Below are 16,185 nucleotides of genomic sequence, written 5' to 3' on the forward strand. Positions count from 1 at the left end.
GCAAGGACTTCCTCAGAAGAATTTCAGCAGCTCAACAACTAAGAGAAAAAATGGACAATGGGACTACGTGAAATTAAAAAGCTTCCACACAACAAAAGAAATGGTCTCTAAATTGAAGAGACCACCCACAGAGTGGGAGAAAATAGTTGCTAGCTACACATCAGACAAAGGACTGATAACCAGAATATACAGGGAGCTCAAAAAAAACTAAACTCCCCCCAAAGTAATGAACCAATAAAGAAGTGGGCAACAGAACTTTTCAAAGGAAGAAGTCCCAATGGCCCAAAAAAAATATGAAAAAATGCTCACCATCCCTGGCCATAAAGGAAATGCAAATCAAAACCACACTACCATTCCACTTCACTCCTGTTAGAATAGCTTTCATCAAGAACACCATCAACATCAAATGTTGACAAGGATGTTGGGAAAAAGGAACCTTCATACACTTCTGGTGGAAACATAAACTAGTACAACCACTTCGGAAAACAATATTGATGCTTCTTAAAGAACTAAATATTGATCTGTCATATGATCCAGCAATACCATTCCTAGGGTTATACCAGAAAGAATGCAACTCGGGTTACTACAAAGGCACCTGTGTACCCATGTTTATTGCAGCACTACTCACAATACCCAAGCGATGGAAACAGCCAAGATGGCCCACTACCGATGAATGGATTAAGAAAGTGTGGTGTTTATACGCAATGGAATTTTACTCAGCCACAAAAAAGAATGAAGTTTTGTCATTCGCAAGAAAATGGAAGGAACTGAAAACATCATCTTAAGTGAAATTAGCCAGGCTCAGAAGACCAAAAATTGCATGTTCTCCCTCATATGCAGATTATAGACCCAAAACAAATGCAGTAATATTTTTGGACATGGGTCATAACCTAGCAGGGAATGTGCACTGGAGGAATATGGAAAAGGAAGGAAACCTAAAACTTAAATGTAGTTGATGTGCTTGCTGTAGAGGAGCTAATATAGTAATCATAAACTGGCAGAGGCTACTATGGGAAGAGGACCAGGAAGTACCAAAGAGGTCTGGCAGACATGAACCAGTGTGGGTTGCAATACACAAGTGCATGGAAGCAATGCTAGAATAGTTCTGTATAGCTATCTTTACCTCCAACTAGCAAAACATGGTCTTTCTTATTATGTCTTATGTATTCTCTTCAACAAAATTGGAGAACAAGAGTGCAGAACAGGTTCTGCCTGAAAGCAGGTGGTGGTGGGAGGAGGGGCGAGGTGGCCAAAACAATGTATACATATGTATGTAAGTAAATGTAAAAATTGTAAAATAAAGAGAAAAAATGTTTGTCTTTTTTTGAATGAGGTTTTTCATATCCTCTCCCTCAAAAAAGTATAAAAGAAACAGGAGAAAATAATCAAACACCTAGAAACTGAGTAACACATAACTCCATGATCAGTGGGTCATTGAAGAAATAAGGGAGGAAATGAAAAAATTCCTATCATTTAATGAAAATAAAATCACAACCTACGAGAATCTATGGAACAGCAAATGCAGTGCTAAGGCAAAAGTTTATAGCCACAAAGGCATATGTTAAAAACCAGAAAGATCTCAAACAAATGACCTAAGGCTTTATCTCAAACTCCTAGAAAAAGTAGAACAAGCTAAATTTAAAACTAGCAGAAGGAGAGAAATAATAAAAAATAAGGACTGATGCATGTTTTCTTTCATATATGGAATAGATACCCAATAAAAATATAAACAATATGATGAAAAACAGGCCACACTAGGCGAGGTCACTAATGGAAGAGAGAGGGTAAAAGAAGGAATTTTAAAAGGTGAATATGGTTGATATACTACCTGTAAAAGAATAAATGTAGAATTTTAAACCTGTTGAAATCACCAGAAAAATGGGACTAAGGTAGAAAGGAGAAAATTAAAGGGGATGTACCAATTTGTGTTAGAACACATACATATATGGAAATGACACTATGAAACTCCCTGTATAGCTGTGTTATACAAACAAAAATGTCTTTTTTAAATGGAGAACAAGAAGGTAAAACAGGACCTCTCTGGGGGTTGGTACCAGTAGGAAGAGGGGAGATATAAGGAAAGGGTATAGGAGGATGAATATGGTGGAAATATTATGTACTGTGTATTGTCTGACCACTGCATAAAAATGGAAAAACGAGACCTGTTGTAACTATTCTAAGAAGGGTAGAGGGTGGATAAGGGAGAATGATGGAGATGATGACTCTATCTAAGATATAATGTAAGCACTTTTGTAAAGGTCACCATGTAACCCAAGTACAACAGTAATATGCTAAGAAAAAAATGAAAATGGTGAAAAAAAACAGACTGTTTTTGTCAATGTCGCTTGTCCTCATCTTCACCTTTCAGCACTATTGATAGTATGGAGGATTCTCCTACACCCTCTGTATACTATATAGTCCTGCTCTATTTCCACAAAAATAATCTTTGCTAGCATTCTTTCACAAGGAAATAAAAAACATGGGTATTGCTTCAGTTAGGCCTGATCTATTTCACTTAAACTGCAACCAACCTGTACTTGTAGTAGGCCACCGTTAATGAATCAGACTTCTCAAACATTGGTATAATCACAGATTCTTGTGTTCCATTTTTAATTATCCTTTTCTTTACTTCCTTCATATTCAAGGAAGAATTACTAAAATACACTTCAAAAAGTTAATATTTTTGAGTAATTCTGCTGAAAATAAAAACATACAATTTTGATAAAATTACAGCTCTTCTCCATCTTAATTTATTGATTATTAAAAAAGATGTATCAAAAAATACAAGGAAATATGTTTTCCTCCAAAAAGTAAGTTGCAAACAATTGTGAATGAATGTTATAAATATAAGTAGACATATAAAAAGTTATATCTTAGAACAGAAAGACTACACAAGATGTAAAAAAAGAGGAGCTCACCAGGCAAAGTAGTGGGGGAAACCATTTAGATAGAGAATAGAATATAAACACAAACTTTTAGGTAAATGGAGCTAGATGTTCCTTGGAAGTTGAAAAGAAGCATAAAACACACAGGAACAAAAGAGAAGATATGAATGCTATGCCAAGCTTGAATGCAACACTAGAAGACTGAATCACACCACCTCCAAGCAATGTCTCTGAAACATGGGAGTAGTAACTTGATTTGTGCTATGTTGTTGGTTCTGTTTGGAAATTTTGGGATACCTTCAGCACAGTGTCTAATCCTAATATAAAATGTGGAATTTGCCACATTGCAATTTTTTCCACAGTACTGGACTTTGAACTCAATGCCTACACCTCCGCCAGCCCTACTTAGCGATGGTTTTTTTTGAGATAGGATCTTGCAAAATATTGCCCAGATTGCCTTTGAACCATTATCTTCCTGATCTCCACCTGCTTAGTAGCTAGGATTACAGGTGTGAAACATGGGTGCCAGCTGCAATTACTTTTATATGGCATAAATACAGGGGTGTGCACTTGATACCACTATCATAAACACTTAAATTTATAGAAACTGAATTTTTTCCATTGGAAATTTCCCCACTGGAGACTGTTATGCTATGAGTACCTAAGTTCCAAAAGGAAAAACAAAAGTAACAATTACTTACAAGAAAAACAATGTGTATAGATAACTACTCTACTATCCAATCAATGTCAGCCACTTGCCTCCTGAAAATCAGTCAGTCAGAGACACATGCATTCCAATTAAATATGCCTCCAGTGACAAAGTACTGGTAGAAAACCAAAGCAGAAAAATGAAATTATTATGCTCTTCAGGTGAGTGGTTGTGTAAATCTTAGAGTAACTGGAGTGACATTGCAGAGAAACTGGCATTTAAGTAAAGAACTGAAGGAAAAGAAGGAGCAATCAGGAAGCTGTCTGGATAGAAAAGCTGCAAGAACACAAGGGTGCATGGAGTAAATAAGGAAAAGTCAGTGATTCTGTATGACTGGAGTCTAGTAATCATGATGGAAAAACACAAGTTCAGTTCAGTTATAACAGGGGTCAGATTCTGTACAGCCTAGGTTTTAGCATGAACTCTGAGTGAAACAGGAAGCAATGGAACTTTCTGAGCATGGGAATGACACCATTTGGCAGTTCTAGGCTTTGTACTCAGGGCTTCATGCTTACTAGGCAATCGCTCTGACACTTGAGCCATGCCCCAGTCTTTTTTTGTTTTCATTTGTTCTTATATGGGGTCTCAACAGGGGAGATAAAAACAAACACCATGGAAGTCCAGGAAATCATCAGAGACTACTTTGAGAACCTATATTGAAATAAATTTGAAAATCTTAAAGAAATGGACAGATTTCTAGAAACATACAACCACCCAAAAGTGAACCAAGAGGATATTAATCACCTTAATATATCTATAACACACTATGAAATTGAAGCTGCATCAAGAGCCTCCCTAATAGAAAAGTCCAGGACCTGAAGGATTCTCTGCTGAATTCTATCAGACCTTTAAAGAAGAACTAATACCAACCATCCTTAAACTGTTTCACAAAACAGAAAGGGAAAGAAAACTGCCTAACACATTTTATGAAGCCAATATTACACTCATCCCCAACCCAGACAAAGATACCTCCAAAAAGGAGAACTATAGGCCAATCTCCTTAATGAACACTGATGCAAAAATCCTCAACAAAATAATGGCAAACCGAATTCAACAACACATCAGAAAGATCATTCACCATGACCAAGTAGGCTTCATCCAGGAATGCAGGGGTGGTTCAACATACATAACTCAATAAATGTAATAAACCACAATAACAGAAGCAAAGACAAAAACCACTTGATCATCTCAATAGATGCAGAAAAAGCCTTTGATAAGATCCAACACAATTTCATGACAAAAGCTCTAAGAAAACTAGGAATAGAAGGAAAATACCTCAACATTATAAAAGCTATATATGACAAACCTAAAGACAGCATTATACTTAATGGTGAAAAACTGAAACCATTCCCTCTAAAATCAGGAACAAGACAAGGATCCCCACTATATCCACTCCTATTCAACATAGTACTGGAATTCCTAGCCAGAGCAATTAGGCAAGAAGAAGGAATAAAAGGAATACAAATAGGTAAAGAAACTGTCAAAATATTCTCATTTGCAGACGATATGATGTCTAGCGCCTAGACACCATCAACAGCTATATCAATGTAGCAGGATATAAAATCAATACAGAAAAATCATTAGCATTTCTATACACTAATAATGAACAAACTGAGAAAGAATATATGAAAACAATTCCATTTACAATAGCCTCACAAAAATCAAATACCTAGGTGTGAACGTAACAAAGGATGTGAACGACCTCTATAAGGAAAACTATAAACTTCTGAAGAAAGAGATTGAGGAAGACTATAGAAAGTGGAGAGATCTCCCATGCTCATGGATTGGTAGAATCAACATAGTAAAAATGTCTATACTCTCAAAAGTAATCTACATGTTTAATGCAATTCACATCAAAGTACCAATGACATTCATCATAGAAATTGAAAAATCTATCATTAAATTTATATGGAAACACAAGAAGCCATGAATAGCCAAGGCAATACTCAGTAAAAAGAACAACACTGGAGGTATCACAATTCTGTCTTCAAACTACATTACAAAGCAATAGCTATAAAAACAGCATGGTACTGGCACAAAAACAGACATGAAGACCAGTGGAACAGAATAGAGGACCCAGATATGAAGCCACACAACTATAACCAACTTGTCTTTGACATGTGTGCTAAAAATATACAATGGAGAAAAGACAGCCTCTTCAACAAAAACTGCTGGGAAAACTGCTTAGCAGTCTGCAAAAACCTGAAGCTAGATCCATGTTTATCACCCTATACCAATATTAACTCAAAATGGATCAAGGATCTTAATATCAGACCACAAACTCTAAAGTTGATACAGGAAAGAGTAGGAAATACTTTGGAACTAATAGGCATAGGCAAGAATTTCTCAATGGAACCCCAGCAGCTCAGCAACTAAGGGATAGCATAGATAAATGGGACTTCATGAAACTAAAAACTTCTACTCAACAAAAGAAATGGTCTCTAAACTGAAGAGACCACCCACATAGTGGGAGAAAATATTTTCCAGCTACACATCAAAAGACTGATAAACAGAACATATAGAGAACTCAAAAAACTAAATTCTCCCAAAATTAATGAACCAATAAAGAAATGGGCAAGTGAACTAAACAGAACTTTCTCAAAAGAAGAAACTCAAATGGCCAAAAACCACATGAAAAAATGCTCACCATCCCTAGCAATAAAGGAATGCACATTAAAACCACACTAAGATTCCACCTCACCCCTGTTAGAATAGCCATCATTAGCAACACCAATAACAACAGGTGTTGGCAAAGATGTGGGGAAAAAGGAACCCTCTTACACTGTTGGTGGGACTGTAAACTAGTACAACTACCCTGCAAAAAAATTTGGAGGCTTCTTAAAAATCTAAACATAGATCTACCATATGATCCAGCAATACCACTCTTGGGGATATACCCAAAAGAATGTGACTCAGGTTATTCCAAAGGGACCTGCACACCCATGTTTATTGCAGCACTATTCACAATAGCCAAGTTACGGAAATAGCCAAGTTGCCCCACTACTGATGAACAGATTAAGAAAATGTGGTATTTATACACAATGGAATTTTATGCAGCCATGAAGAAGAATGAAATGTTATCATTTGCTGGTAAATGGATGGAATTGGAGAACATCATTCTGAGTGACGTTAGCCTGGCCCAAAAGACCAAAAATCATTATTTTCTCCCTCATATGTGGACATTAGATCAAGGGCAAACACAATAAGGGGATTAGACTTCGATTACATGATAAAGCAAGAGCACACAAGGGAGGTATGAGGATAGGTAAGACATTCAAAAAACTAGGTAGCATTTGTTGCCATCAACATGGAGAAACTAATGCAGATACTTTAAAGCAACTGAGGCCAATAGGAGAAGGGGACCAGGAACTAGAGAAAAGCTTAGTTTGAGAAGAATTAACTTAGAAGTAACACACATGTACACGAAAGCAATGCGGACCAACTCCCTGTATAGCTGTCCTTATCTCGACTAGCAAAAACCCTTGGTCCTTCCTATTATTGCTTATACTCTCTCTTCAACAAAATTAGAGATAAGGGCAACATAATTTCTGCCTCATAGTGAAGGGTTGGGGCCATAAGGGAGGGAAGTGGGGATAAAGGAGGGGCCGGGAGGAAGGGGGAGAAATGATCCAAACATTGTATGCACATATGAATAAAAAAAAAAAAGACTGCTGTGCTCTTACCGGTCATGTTCTTCACTCTTGTTTACAGGAGACTGCTGGATATCAGATTCCCAATTCTGTCTTTGTGGAATCAGTCTCTCTTCAGCAGCAACGGCAGCAGTAGCGCCATCATGTGGGATTTCTACCACTTCCTTTCCTTTACTTTTGTGCTTCATTTTCCCTTTAACCTTTAACAAAAATTTGATGCTAAGGGTAAAGATACTTTTCAATAAAAGGAACTATGTTGTTTTCATTGACTTTACCACTTGAGTCAGTCTATTTTTCATCACTTTAGTTTGTAACATAGTTTTCCATACATTAATTTTTGTCATTACAGGTCATTGTAAATTTTGTACATTCTGTTTATTTCTGTTTAAGCAAAAGAAACAGTTTTCCAAAATTTCTAAAAGTTTTCTTCATTTTTTACGTCATTTCTTTCATTCTCTCTTTTCTATACATTAATTTCACTTCCTGTATGACTAGCACAAATAAAGACACAAAGATGTGTTCCTCTTTCTTTGTTACTAAATTTTACATTAAACAACCAGGTTTTGTGATATTGCATAAAGGAAAGTTTCCCCTTTCTGCACAAAGTTATTTCCCTACTGCCTTTTCTAATCATTTTTCATTTGGATACTGAGAAATCAAAAAAGTGAAGGTGCTCACTGTATTGTACAAGTGACACTGATTGCTTGTATCTTAATATTAAAGGTCCCTTTCTGTAATGTAATGTTTTCTTCCAGTAGGCAGTGGTGTGCTTTGTCGCATTGTTCTTTTCCTCAATAAACACTGAGGTCAGTAAAAGACCAGATAGAAGAATCAATCTTTCATATTGGCTTTACTGCATGGTAATATGAAGCCCCAAAATTTGAGCCATGAGGAGTGATCATCATTCAACAAGAATATAACTCAGTGATCATCACTGCTTTATTGTTCAAATTTCTACCACTAAACCATAAAACACAAATTTGATCTGACATTCTTTATCATGTAAGGAAGCTACACAAGGTGAGGCACAAATAATAGTCAGAAAAGAAATTGCCAGTATTTCGTGCAAAAAGTTTATCTATATCTTACTGTAGAATATAAAGATATTTTAGAGTTATAGCTAGCCAAAATGTTTATAAAACTAAACACCTAATATTAAATTATTATCTATTGATTCTGAAAGGCTAGACTGAAAGGTGATTTATTTGGCCCATGCAATGTTATCACTGCAAAGAGAAAATGTTAAACCAGAAATTTAAGTTGAAGTTTTTACCTACCTGTGGCTGGTTATTTTCACTAGCATCAAGCCTTTTTTTATCTTTTCCTGAGGTCACTCTGATGTCTGTTTCTGCTGACATACCCATATATTTAGTTAAGATAAACATATTACAGACTATAGTATATTCTATTTTACATTATGTTACATTGCATTATATTACATTACATAATTACAGCATAATACTTCTACAGTATTACTTTATATTAAATTATAACATTTAGCATTTCATCTATTCCTACCAACCTAATTACATGAATGCTTAATAGCACTGAATTTACTGGCAAAACCCCCTAAAACTAATGGACTGGGTGTAGTGGCTCACACCTGTACTCCTCACTACTCAAGAAGTGGACACTAGGAGGATTGCTGTTCAAGACCAGCCCAGGAAAACAGCTCATGAGACCACATCTCAATCAAAATCTAGGTGGAGTTGTTCTCACTAATCATCCCAGATAGGCAGGCATCATAGAATAGCATGGTCCATCGTGGTCTGGGTACAAATACAATACCATATTCAAAATATACTTACAGAGAAAGGGTTGTGGGTGCAGCTCAAGTGGCAGAGTGTCAGCTTTGCAAGCACTAAGCCCTGAGTTCAAATCCAGTGCCACCAAAAGATTATTTTTAAACACACACTAGGTACAGATAATCAATAGACTGTGTAGCTGAGTAGACTGAATGTAGATATTCTGTTCTATAACTAGATGCAATATGTTGCTATGTTTCTCAGAATGACCTTGAACTCTTGTGCTCAAGGAATCCTCTTACCAAAATATGCTGAGAATCTGGGACTGCAGAAGTGCACCAGTGGGCCCAGCTCTCCGATAATCTTATACTTTGGAAAAACCTTAGATTTTAATTACTGATCTCTAGGAACCTCTAATGTGTGTTGAATTACAAACTGGGAAGTTTAAGGTATTTAGTCATGTAGATAGAAACATCCAAGCTATAGGTTACATTTTTAAAAACTTTTTAGACTTGGAGGTGTCCTCAAGCAGGACATTGCCTGCATTGCAATTGCAAAGCACTGAGTTCAAACCCCTTTCAGACATAATTTTTTTATTAAACCTACAAATACCTTTCTTTGAAGCATCAACATCAACATGAATTACAGAAGACATGACTCTCAGCATTTCAATAGTTTTAAAGTACTGCTTACCAGAGAAATTTGTAATGCCAGATTTACCCAATTTGAAGGTTTGTACATCCTTCTTTGATAATGACTTAGTTGGAAAAGAACTCTTCTTTTCACTGGGAGGCTGCATGGATTTTGAAAGAAGACACTTCATAATTATTGTATATTTCACCCAATATGAATTTAATTACCCAGGATAAATATATTAAAGGTATTACCTTCAAGTGAGGATGTTTCTTAGAAGATTCTAAAAAGCCAGAGACATACAATTAATGATATGTATATTTGACAAAGCCAACCATATGTTCAGGCAGAGTAAATGTGATACTGATTATCATTGTTAGTTTTGAAAAGAATCACTTTAGGTTTTGGATTTGGAGATTTTTTATTTGATTGTTTGATTTGGTTTACTTTGATTTTCTTGTTTAATCATATGAAAGAGATACAATAAGAAAAAATCAGAATATAGCCTTAATGAAATTTAAATTTAGAGTGGTGGAGAGGGTGCATGCAAGTATGATATTTTTGATACATAGTAAGAACCTTTATAAATGCCACAATGTACCCCCACCTAGCACAATGATAAAGGAAAAAAATTAAATTTAACATTTCCAATTTGAGGTTGTGCTTCCAAAGAATTTAACTAAAACAGAAAAGGCACATATACAAATGTAAACCTAATGAGTGATGGAGAAATAATTGATTATAAATCAGAGGAGAAAACCATAACCTTGAGAGGATATTTGAACCATCAATATGATTTCAGAATGAAAAACATACCTTTAAGGGAACACTTAGAATAATTTATAGCACCACAATTGATGAATACATTTCATTTTTCATCAATTCATTCTGTAAATGTGGAAGTACATGGTGGTGATAACAACTCAAGGAAATGGAAAATACATCTCTTAAAAAACACTTTCCTTTTTGCATACACATGTACCCTACTAGTAGGATTACACTTCTTTCTTCCTCTGACTTACCCATTGTGATGATTCTTAATCCACTCATGTAGGAAGATATAGAAACCATATCTAGTAAACAATGTACAGCAAACTTTTGGTATTGAAGTATCAGTGTCAAAAGAAAAAATACCTGAATTTTCTGATAACTATCTCATATTATCAACATATTACATTAGTTTTTCTTTTTTGGTGTTACTGGTGTTTGAACTCAGGGCCTCACATTTTCTAGGCAGGAGCTCTACCATTTGGGCCACACCCCTAGCACCATTTGCCTTAGTGATATTTTGGATAGGATCTCATGATTTAGGCTTGGGGCTACACTGGGACCACTATCCTCCTACCAATGCTTCCTGTGCAACAGGGATTACAGTTGTCCACCACTATCCTAGCTCATTGGATGGTATGGGAAACTAGACAGTTTTTTGCCTCACACTATGATCCTCCCAATTTTTGACTCCCAAGTAGCTTGTTGCCACCATGCCATGCCTGTGTTACCTTCTAAATCAGTGTAATATTTACCGTATGTAAAATGTATTTTGTTTCCAAGTTTCCTCCCATGACCTCAAATATGACCTCATTGACTTCACTATTTTCTTCTTTTCTCCCAGATAATCCCTGCTTTTGAGAAATAATCTCTGATTCTGATACCCTGACACTTTCTGTTTTCACATATTTAATGACACATTCTAAATATGTCCTACTTCTCTGTTTAGCAGAAGTTTAGAATTACAGATGCAGAAAGTTCTACAACCATATACAACCACACAGAATAAGAATTCTAGGAAGTATACTTAATTGTAACTTCTATTTATCAATCCCTTTGCTACTGTCTTAAAACTCTACATATACTCAGAATAAAAAACAAAATTTGTATCTTTATTCTTTCCTTTTTTGCCTTGAATTATTATCATTCATCTATACATACACACCCACCCACCTCCACACAGCCCCCGACACACACATACATATATATACAATAGAGTCTCCTTCAAGGGAAGTTTCTACTTTTGCTACCCAGGCCATCATTGCAGCATTAAAAGAATCTGCATGAACTTGGGACTCAATGTAGATGCAGAATTTCAGAGATTCTAAATCAGAATATGCATTTTAACAAGGTCCCTTTGGAATGCAGAGTACAATTACCAATTTTCTAAGTTAAGTTCTCTTTATGAACTCTACATGTACAACATCTCTGCCACATGAACCAAATTAAAAGAGCATGAAAACATAAGCTTTCTAATGGGATTTTGATATTGCTTTGGCTTTTTCAGTCTCTCCATAATGAGTGTTGTGGTTTTCTTTGTTCCAGTCCTCTAATTTTGGCCTACATGATACTATTGAGTGAAGCGGCTACATTTCATGTGACAGCTTTTATGCATGTTTGTTTGGCCACATAGGTTCATGTTTGTCTTAGGTTTAAAACAAAGCTCTGAATGATCATGTGTTTCAATCCTTAATGCCTTGGCAACTATGAGGCAGATAAGAAGAGTGGGGATGTTTTGTCCTGCTTCTGGGACAACTTGTATTTCTTAAAATGTGACAGTTCTTCAAAATATTCATTTTCATTCCATATCCCTGTGGTCTACTTCAATGACTACATTTCCTTCTTCCATTACTTAAGACACTTCAAATTCCTTCATCTCCTCATGTGGGAAGGTATTTGAACCACATCTTCCTAGAAGATGGTGCATATATGATGATGAAGATGGTGGGTGGGTGTGTATGTGTATAATACATTAGAAGTGTTTTGTTATTGGAATATGATTTTCAGAAGAAAAAATAAATTGAATCATCAAAATTTATTAGATAATCACCTGATTTATTTTAAATCAAGGCAAAGTCACAATGTTCTTATTTGAACAATGAACTGTCTCATATATTTTCTTTCTAAAATCATAGGGTTTTGTCTAACATGAATCTTTTTAAATTAGCTATTTCTTCATAAAATCAATGCTTACACATTTAAATAAATCTCATCCCAATGACTAACACCAATGCAGCACTCAATTCTTTGATGCTTCATTGTTTTAGAGAGGAAATGTGAATGTGTACACTGAACCACAGTCCCACTATCCTTTCTTGCTTCTAGTCAGGTATAAGTCACAACTATTTACACTTTTTTGGAGTAGAAAGGTAAAGAGGTCCTCCTATTTGAATTCTCCCAAATTTTCCTCCTCATGAACTCAAATACATCCTAGGTGACCTACAATTCTTCCTTCTTTCTAGAAAGTCTCTCTTCCTTTATGAAATAATGTCTGATTCTGACATCTTGACACTTTCCAATTTGCTCACCTCCCAATGACTGATTCTAAATAGTACCTTTTCTATTTAGCAGTAGAAACTTAGAACTATAGATTTATAAAATTCTACAAATATAAACAATCATAAAGAATACAAATCCTAGGAAGTACACTAAATTGTACTTTTTATATCTCAATCACTTTGCTAATGTGATTATTGCTCCAGACAGGCTCAGAAAAGAAAGCAAAATATATGGCTTTCTTTACAAATGTTTTTACTTGAACTATGTACGTTTATGTCAGTATCATTCAATACATATCTATGTTCACTTATGTTTTTATGTTTCTACACACATATATGTGGCTATCATATATGTATGATAGCATTTCCTTCAAGGGAAGTTACTGATCTCACAGTGTTGAAGCAGGTCCACAACATGTACATGAAGATGGAATTCATATCCATACAGCATCTCAGAGATTTTAAATCAGAATGTGCATTTGACTGTGGTTGTAAATAGGTAGTTCATCAATCTTAAGACTCTCTTTGAATGCAGGCTGTAATTTCCAATTATTATTGTTGTGCTTGGGGTACACTGCTGCATGCACAAGTGTTTTTACAATATACCAAATTCACTCCTTCCGTCATTCTTCTGCATCCCCCTCCCTCATTCCTTGAATAGTTTCAGCAGGTCTCATTTTTCATTTACATACCTGTGTACATAGTATTTGCACCATATTTACCCACTGCCTGCCTAGCAAGCATGAGGCCATGAGTTCAAACCCCAGAACCACCAAAAATGTTACAATTCCCAATTTTAAACTGAATTCTCTTTATGGATTCTAGCCCGTAGTGTCTCTCTGTGCCATCATTCAAATAGAAAGAGCATAAAAAGACAAGCTTCTCCTGGACTTCTGATGTTGCATTGACTTTTTTGGTCTCTCTATGACAAGTGTTATGGTTTTCTTTGCTCCAGTTCTCTAATTTTGACTCACATGATACCGTGCAGTGAAGTGGCTACATTTCATGTCATATTAGCCTCCATGCATTTATGTTTGTCAACACAGGGTCATGTTTTTCTTTGGTTTGAAACAAAGCTCAGAACGATCATGTGCTTCAGTCATTCACGACTTCAGAACTATGAGTCAGAACAGAAGTGGAGGGATATTATGTCCCACTTCTGGAACAATGTTTGTTTTTGGAAGTGTGATTTACATTCTTCCAACAATTCTCATAACTTTCCTATAAGTACAGAAATTTTTCTTTATGTTTTAGTCTATGTTATACACATATGCATAATGTTCCATGATTTGATCCCTTGACAGTCTGCCTTTCTAAGTTTCATTCCAACTTCACTTTCCATATGCTTTGATTCCAGCCATTCCTAGTATATTGGTCTACCTTGAATTATAACTCGTAATGGATTTCCTTCAGTGATGCATTCAATTAAAACCTGTTGCTGAATCTTCATCAAAGATACAACTCATTAAGTCTGTGACTTGTGCTTTACCTGAGGTGCAAAATGAGATTATGTAATAAGCACTTAAAAGTTCCAATTTACATTACCCAAATATGTCTTTTTGTCTTCATATTGGAACCTACCAGTCAAGTTACACCTCATCATGTTATGAATAAACACTCTTTGAAATGGATACATAAAAGAGAGTCTAGTTCTTACCTTTCACTTTGCTTTTTGCCTCAATTTCTCCTCTTTGATCAACTTCACCAGAGGAATGAGCAATGCCTTTCTTGGGAAGAGGATCAGAGGTACTCTATTAAAATGAATATGTGAGTGGATGTTACAATATGTTCAAAGTTACAGAATATTGTGAGAAAAGCATGTTTGAAAAAATACAGTTTTTAAAAAATCCTATAATTCAACATTATGTGTCTTGATTACATTCAGGGACAGAAATACTTTTATGTGTAAAGAATATGCAAGGAATGATAAAAAATTTTATATTAATCTATGTTGAGTAAAGAGCATTGAAAAAGTGGATGCATTGGATTTATAGGTCCTCATCCAATGGTTTGCTAAAATATTAACAGATAGGCAAAGAGATAAAATGCAATGATAAAGTTCAGTGGAAAAATTTTAATTCAGTTTAAATAGCACGATGGAATTTTTTAATTGATTGTAAACACTCTTTCCAACATAGGAGAGTGTCAACAGAGTATACCCAATTGAGTTTGGAAGCAGGAATAACATTCCTTTTTAATTCCCTGAAAGGGAGCAGGGAAATATTTATGTCATCTTTCTTGGCCATAGAACCACAATGAGAACCAGACCTGCTTCCTGGAAACTATGAAATGTCTAGGAAAGTATGATGAACAGATGAACATAGTCCCTGTCCTGACTATGGAGAAGGTCCCATCCTAGAGGTACACTCAGCTGTCTCCTTCCCAATGTTCACCTGGGTTGTTAGTTATCAAACACAGGATTACTCCTCTGGAAACATATTTACACACATGCCATCCATATCAAAACAAACCCCTCAGATTTGCCTTTACCCTAAATTCCTAATTTCTTTATTGGAAATTATTCATGGGACTGTTAATATTTCCTGTCTTCTTGCACTTGCTGCTGGAGATTACAGCTTGACATTGCATGTGGTCCATACACAATGTAAGGACCTACCCAACAACCCAAGAGACACTCAAAACCACAAAATGATTCAATATCAAAATACTTCAGTGTAAGCCAAGCCTCATGCACCAGTTACTGCACTGAGGTAGGAAACACCTCCTCAGCTTTCTCTCCAAATTAATAATACATGTGGTGACATTCACCTGTACTTAGTGTATTTATAGGGAAATGCCATGTGTCCATTCCTAGTGTCTCATAAGTTACATGAATGACAGTATTCTGAATATTTTCTAGTTTTCTTCATTGAAATGACTATTAGGTACAAGGAAAGATTTACTTGTACCCTGAAAGCCAGGGCAACAGAAGAAAGTGATTAGTTTCCTCGTAGGCATTGCATTGCTTCACATAACTGCATCCGTTCATGCATACTAGACACTGAAACAATTTATCAACATACACAAAACAAACACACACTCTCTTTGGCACCACTGTGTGGTAATTTCTAACCACAAGGCACGAGACACTCAGAATGCTTACTGTTAACGTGAAGTCAGGGACCATCCCTTGTTGAGAGGCTGTTGATTTCCACTAATTATTCATAAGACTCAAATTTCGTCTTAACCATTTCTTATTTAAGAGGATTAAACACACAGAAGCATATATCTTATCCAGGATATTTGGGCCACAGTGCAATGGTTCCATTAGCTGTTAGCTGTGAAGCATCCTAAGAC

The sequence above is a fragment of the Castor canadensis genome, chromosome 14, assembly GCF_047511655.1.
Source record: "Castor canadensis chromosome 14, mCasCan1.hap1v2, whole genome shotgun sequence".
NCBI lineage: Eukaryota > Metazoa > Chordata > Mammalia > Rodentia > Castoridae > Castor > Castor canadensis.